Source organism: Semicossyphus pulcher, unplaced genomic scaffold (assembly GCF_022749685.1).
Source record: "Semicossyphus pulcher isolate SPU_LCO1_2020_fin unplaced genomic scaffold, fSemPul1.0.p SCAF_18, whole genome shotgun sequence".
Taxonomy (NCBI): domain Eukaryota; kingdom Metazoa; phylum Chordata; class Actinopteri; order Labriformes; family Labridae; genus Semicossyphus; species Semicossyphus pulcher.
The window spans coordinates 8389529-8396287 of record NW_027211691.1 but is presented as its reverse complement, the minus strand read 5'-3'; positions in this window follow the sequence as shown (position 1 = coordinate 8396287).

Genomic DNA, 6759 nt, shown 5'->3' with positions numbered 1-6759 from the left:
ACCTAAAATTGATAATTATATTAATTAGGACTAAAATAAATCAAATAACATGCCTACATGTGATTTTAACCTATACTGGCAGTCAGGCAGGAGTTATATGAGACACAGAAATATGTAGGTGTACAAGGATTCAAGTGCTTATCAGTTTCAGAGAGTGTTGTGTTGTGAATATATGAAGGCACTCTGTACAGGCCTTTATGCCTTTGCCTTCTCCCAGCTTTCACTTTAATAAAGCGTCTAAATTGTTAATAGACTGTACTTTTATAGTGCCTTTCAAGTCTTCTGACTCCTCTAAAAGCTATACAATACACACCACATTCGTCCATTAACACACACATTCATAGACGGTTGGTACAGATTCATCTCTAAGTCCAAGCCACCCTGCTGCCTAATGAAACAAGCATGACTAGTAAGTAGAAGTGCAATCACTGTGTAACTTTTATTGACCTGCAGAGCAGATAATATCCTGTTTAACTTGTCTGACCTTATAATTTAAGTCTTAATGCTTCAGCCGAAAAGTTTGTTTTACCATTTAACATAGTGGAAACAAACTAGACCTGATGGACCTGTAGACTGAAGAGCAATCTTGGAACCCATTTGGCTATCATCTGACGAAGATGTAGCCTCTGGTAGTGACAGTGAGTTTTGCGATTGCAGTAAGCAATATCAACTTCCAGCCAAGTATTTATTTTCCGTGCCCTGCATTGTTTACGATCCAAATAGCAACTTGAGAAGACCATGTGTTCAGATCAAAAGTGAAGCGAATTTCACCCTTCAAGTTATGTCAGCAAAATAAACCATGTAATTTGTTGGTTCATCACAGAGGCTGCACTCCGGTGTAAATGGGTAGCAAGATTAATAATTAATTAAATAACTAATCAATATCAAAATGTAACAATAATTCATAACTCAAAGTTATGAATCATAATCGCATACATTGGTGTAAAAGATGAAGGAGAGTGATGGCACTCAACTTTAGCTCTCAGAAATCGATAGTTTCATATTTAAAAACATAATTTAGGCTTACCTTAAATTCAATATGGGACACCACCCAATTTTGACAAAACAGGGAAAACTTATAATTAGTTAATTAATTACTTTAGGCTCATGATCTCAGGGTTGCAACTAGGTTCTTGGTCATGGTGTACAGTGAACACATGGATCAAGGTCTTCGTAAATGAAAGGTATATTTAACTACTACCTTCTAAACAGAATATAAATGAATAAATGATGAATAAATGAAAAGACACAATGAATACAGTGATGAACAATAAATGAAGGAAACAACAGACCACCTTGTAGATGGCATTTGTGACTGGTATCTTTGATTTTTTAGAAATGAAATAGATTGTTAAGCAATTCAAAATTAATTCTAATTTTAAAAGATCTTTGTTTAGGTTTAATGTTAATTAATCCTAATTAATTAAGCATCAAGAATCAGGAACAAGAGACGCACAACAAGAGCAAGTGCAAGAGAAAAAGTGGCTTGCAGTTTTATGATCTTGTGATCAGGATGAGGAGAACTGCAATTTCAGATTATTGTTAAAACAATTTTCACAGTATTAAAACATGTTAGCTCAGCATAACATTACTTTAAGTACATTTCAATTGCATAGGAGAATCAGTCACTTTAGTCCTTATATTCTTTACAGAAAGGATGTCTCTGCATGTGAGTTTCTTGTCTTCTCTGGAATGTGAGAAGGGTTGTAAACTTGGGGGGATGGTTGGTACCTAAATTAAGGTAGTGGAAAATGTCATAGCATCTATGCAGGCACATGGAACCCTCACTACATTACAATTAGCCTACAGTCAACAGTGATGCAGCACTTAAAAATCTTAATCCAGTGATCAGAATACTTTGTAAAAAGATGTAGAATTAAGGTCAAAGCTATGAGGGTCCGTTAGGGACATTATTCAGAATTACCATGCATACACACAACTGAAACACTCTCACATAAACAACTGAAACATTATACGCTCACATACACAACTGAAAAGCTCTCATATAAAGTACTGAAAAGCATTCACATATACACATACTAGTGAAATGCTCTCATACAGTATAGTGAAATGCTCTCATATAGTATACAGAAAAGTGTTCACACACATACTAGTGAAAAGCTCTCATACAGGATACTGAAAAGCGTTCACACACACTACTGAAATGCTCTCATACAGTATACTGAAAAGCTCTCATACAGTATAGTGAAATGCAACAGTTCAATAGTGAATCCTAGCGTTACAGATAAAAAGGAAGGCTTTCCTGTCATCTGATAAAAACAAGAAGGCTTCACACTAGGAAGTGCATGTGCTCTTGCTGAGTTTGAAGAACTTTAACCACGATGTATTTTCATCTGCTCCTTGTTGTTTTTCAAGTCCAAACTTTATTTTTTGAGGTGAGATGCAATGAAGAGCAGTTTCTTCACAAGTGCTTTGCAATGCATTGAGTCACTGCAAATCGAAGAGTCCGACAATTTTGGTCTTTAGAGGCATTATCAGAATCAGAATCAGGTTTATTGCCAAGCAGGTTAACACATACAAGGAATTTGTTTTGGTGGTTTTGGTGCAGAACAGTTAACACAGAACTAGAATAAAAATAAGTAAAAGACTTAAATAGAAGAAGATAAAAAACAGGCAATAAGAATAAAAATATAAAAAGCATTACGTATATTTCAAAATATGTACAACAGGTGTGAATTAAAAACTAGTTAAAAAAAATGTGAGTGCAAAAGCTTACAGTATAAGGTTAAGTTAAAAATAAAAATAGTACAGTGTACAGACAATATAAAAGTCAAGTGTGCGTTAATGTAACGCATAGAGTCTGAATTAGAGTATATTAAACATTCATGGAATGTTGAGTGACTGAGGGGCTGGATGAGAGTCCATGTCACGTGTGGGGGAGGGGTGGGTCTGGAGCCTTGTTGACGAGGCTGGCAGCAGAGGGGAAGAAACTTTTCCTGTGTCGGGAGGTTTTGGTCCTGATGGACCACAGCCTCTAGCCAGAGGGAAGGGTCTCAAAGAGACTGTGACTGGGTTGAGAGGGGTAAGCCACGATCTTACCTGCACGCCTCAGGGTCCTGGAGGTGTACAGGTCCTCAAGAGATGGCAGATTGCAGCCAATCACCATGACACATGATTCCGAATGTGTGGCTCCGCTGTAACAGTTATATTGCTTATTTTAACCGAGTTGCCAGAGTTGGATCGTCACAGCTAAAAAGTATTGTATTTGTTATACTGTGTAGTGTCGTGGGCTGCTGCAATGCTGGGTCAAAAGAGCCTTAGTTTATAGAAAAACTGTGCTAAATATGTCCGGGTATTTCCTGCCACAAGCTCAAGGTAACCAGTTGTTTCAGATGAAACAAAAACGAAATGTTACCTGAATGCTGACGTAATGAATTAATATCTGACACGGATCAAGTCAGTGTGTGGTCTTGGTGGCTCACAGCAATAAGTGGATGGTCATAACACATTATATTATTGCTCAGGTGAGATCAAAACCAGGTTGACACGTGCTTGTAAATACTTTATTTTCTGACATTAATTTATTTTCGATGGCGGCTGTGATGAACTGCTCACTTATACAATCATTTTTGCCGCAGTTGATATGAGAGGAGAGCTGAACATTGTCAGTGATGTGTTTATGAATGTGTGGCGAATCTGGCGACTGAGGCAGAAAACAACTGCTGCTTTTAAGTAAACACAGAAACAGCTGGCTTACGGAAACCAGACACTCACCCGTTTATTGTGAAGTCATTCAGGCATTTTAACTTTTTACATTTTTGTATGAAAAATAAAATGTGTTGAAATTACGTCTTTGTGTAGACCAGATTTCACCAGCCGCTGCAAAATTATTTTGGAGAAATGCCGCTAGAATCATCACTTTCGTCACCCTTTCATGGCTAAAATGAACAAATTAACAAAAGTATAACACAAAAATGTGTTTCTGACAAATTTAGTCGGTTGAACACAGGGTGAAATTAGGTCTAAGCCGTCGGGACATGATTTCTGTCAAGGTTGTGGTATAACAAAAAGCAAAAAACAAAAGGCAGACAACAAAGGCTTACTGTATAAGTGTCCAAGCAAAATTAATCCAAAGGAGAAAACACAGGAAACGATAGGAGGGATTCACAACCAGGTACACGATGAAAGACTATAATTCTGCAGGAAGGACGACAAAGAACCAGCAAACTCAAAGGGGGAGACAAAAGCTGTGTCCGAAACCGCATACTAAAGTACTGCCTACTACATACTCAAACAGTATGTACTGCATACTGCCTACTAACCTGACTATTAGGGTGCCGTTGGCATCATACTCAGAGCCGTCTTCTCCGTATCACGTGACTCCATCTCCATAAGTAACCATAAGTATGTGTCTGTTGTTGTTCATGTAACAAGGACATATGTTGTTGTTCATGTAACAAGGACATATGTTGTTGTTGTAACAAGAACATATGTTGTTTTTTCTCTCTTTGCCTGTCTCTATCCTGCATCTACTTCTATCCCATTTTCGGCCCATCCAGTCGAGGCAGATGGCAAGTCTGGTTCTGCTCGAGGTTATTGCCTGTTAAAAGGAAGTTTTTCCTTGCCAATGTGTAGTTGATCTACTCTGAGATAGGAAACTCTGAGTTTTCGGTTCCAGAACAGCTGATCAGAGTTAGTTCAATCAACTCTGAGTAGGTTCAGCCAGAGTTAAGTACGTGCACTTCGACTATCAAAAGCCAGCATTAATGGAGCCCCGATACCACGATTCACCATGGCAACGTTACACAAAAAGAGGTCCTCCTACGTCACACCAGTGGAGCTCGAAATCCTCATGCGGACGTTCAGCGAATACGAGCATATTTTTAGAAAAATAAAGTAACACGGCTGCAGCTGCAAAAGAGAGAGAAGCGGCGTGGGAAGAAACTGCTGCTCGAGTAAATTTGCACATTTGAACTGGTCTATTTATTTAATACTTAATCGCGACTGGAAGCTAAAATTTATATTAATTTAGGAGCAATCCAGCGGGAGAAAAAAACGTACATGGAAGCAGTTAAAAATAAAATACCAGAACATCATTCAAAGGTGCGGCTCAGGCAGAACAGGTTCATGGATTAACCTCACTTCAATCATATTTTCAATATCAAACTAATGAAATATCATTCAGTGGCTGTTTTAATGTGCATTAGCTTTATCCCATGATGCTGACTTCACATACATTATAAATTATGTTGATTAAACTGAATTGTGTTAGTTTAAAAAAAAATCCAATAACTTCTTAAACGTCTTATTGGTGGTGGAAAAATCTAAAAGTTATGACTTTGACACAGATTTGTCTTTTGATTTTTTTAATCATAATTATAAAAGACTTTTGCAAAGGGGTCAGAGCAGCACAGAGAAGCAACATTTCTTTTTTTAAAATTTGTAACCGCTCAAACACACGTGAGACGGGCTGAATAAATGAGTAAGTCGAATGAGGGTTTTTTGTATTCTAGAGGGAGGAGACAGAATGAAACTCTGAGTTTCCTGAAGAAAACCTGCTCCCGACCAGGTTAGGTTCATAGAGTCTGCCTGACATACTCAATTTTACGTCAGGGTTAGTATGATTAGTATGATTAGTATGATAGTATGCGGTTTCGGACACACCGATAGACTATATAAATTGTGGTTAAACAGGAACAGGTGAAACTGATTAATACAGGTGAAAACTTTGATCAGTAAAAGGCAGGAAATGAAACAAAGGAAGGAAGTTAAACAAGATATGACATACGTACATATAATAAGGCAAGAACACCAGACTCCGGACTGACAGGGCTACAAAGTAAAACAGGAAATGATCTAAATGAAATGCATTACTAAACTAAAGACAGACTAAATCAAGACAGGAACACAATATACTAAATGCAAAACTAAACAATGACAATGACTACATGTTGAAGTGTCCTTGGGCAAGTCACTGAACCCCAAATTGCTCCCGGTGGCATAGCCAACCGGTATGAATGTGATAACTGATTGACAGTTGGGCACTTTAGATAGTAGCCATCAGTGTGTGAATGGGTGAATGTGGCATGTAGTGTAAACGCAGCTTAGAGTGGTTGCAAAGACTAGAAAAGCACAATATAAGTATACAGTCCATATACCATCTACCATCTACCACCTATCAGCAAAAGGTTCTGGTTTTACCAAGGTTTATGTTTGCTTACAGGGTTTAAATGCCATAATTGTGTCCTTTGGTTCTATAATATGGTTCAGGTTTTTGTATAAGACATATTGAAAAAAGAGATTTTACACAGTGCTTTTCTACCTGGTACACTAAGTGGAAGATGTTTGTTTGTTTAATTTTGTGCTCTGTCAGCTGATATGTATGCCAGTCTGGTAGATATCATGTCTTTCCCTGTGTATTAGCCTACTGCTAGCTTTTCATTGAGTCTTTGTATAGCGATGTGTTAAGTACAGGTTGGTTGCTTCTTTGGCTGTGTACAGCCTTATTATAAATAGTGGGGAATTGTAGTATTAGGCTACTGCAATACCAGCCTTATTATAAATAGTGGGGAATTGTAGTATTAGGCAATACCAAATAGTGCCACAGGGAGGTGTCTACCTCCTGCTTTTTCTGTAATGTGTTAGAGCCAAGTTGTGTTCAGTCCTGATTTGTTACTTCGACCGACGTCCGCAAGGGAGAACTTTCATCAATAACAGGTTGGCGCAGGTTATGCAGTCCATGTTCTGCTCATGTGTGATTATAGAACATAGCGCCGTTGAGACCTGGCATTATATAGT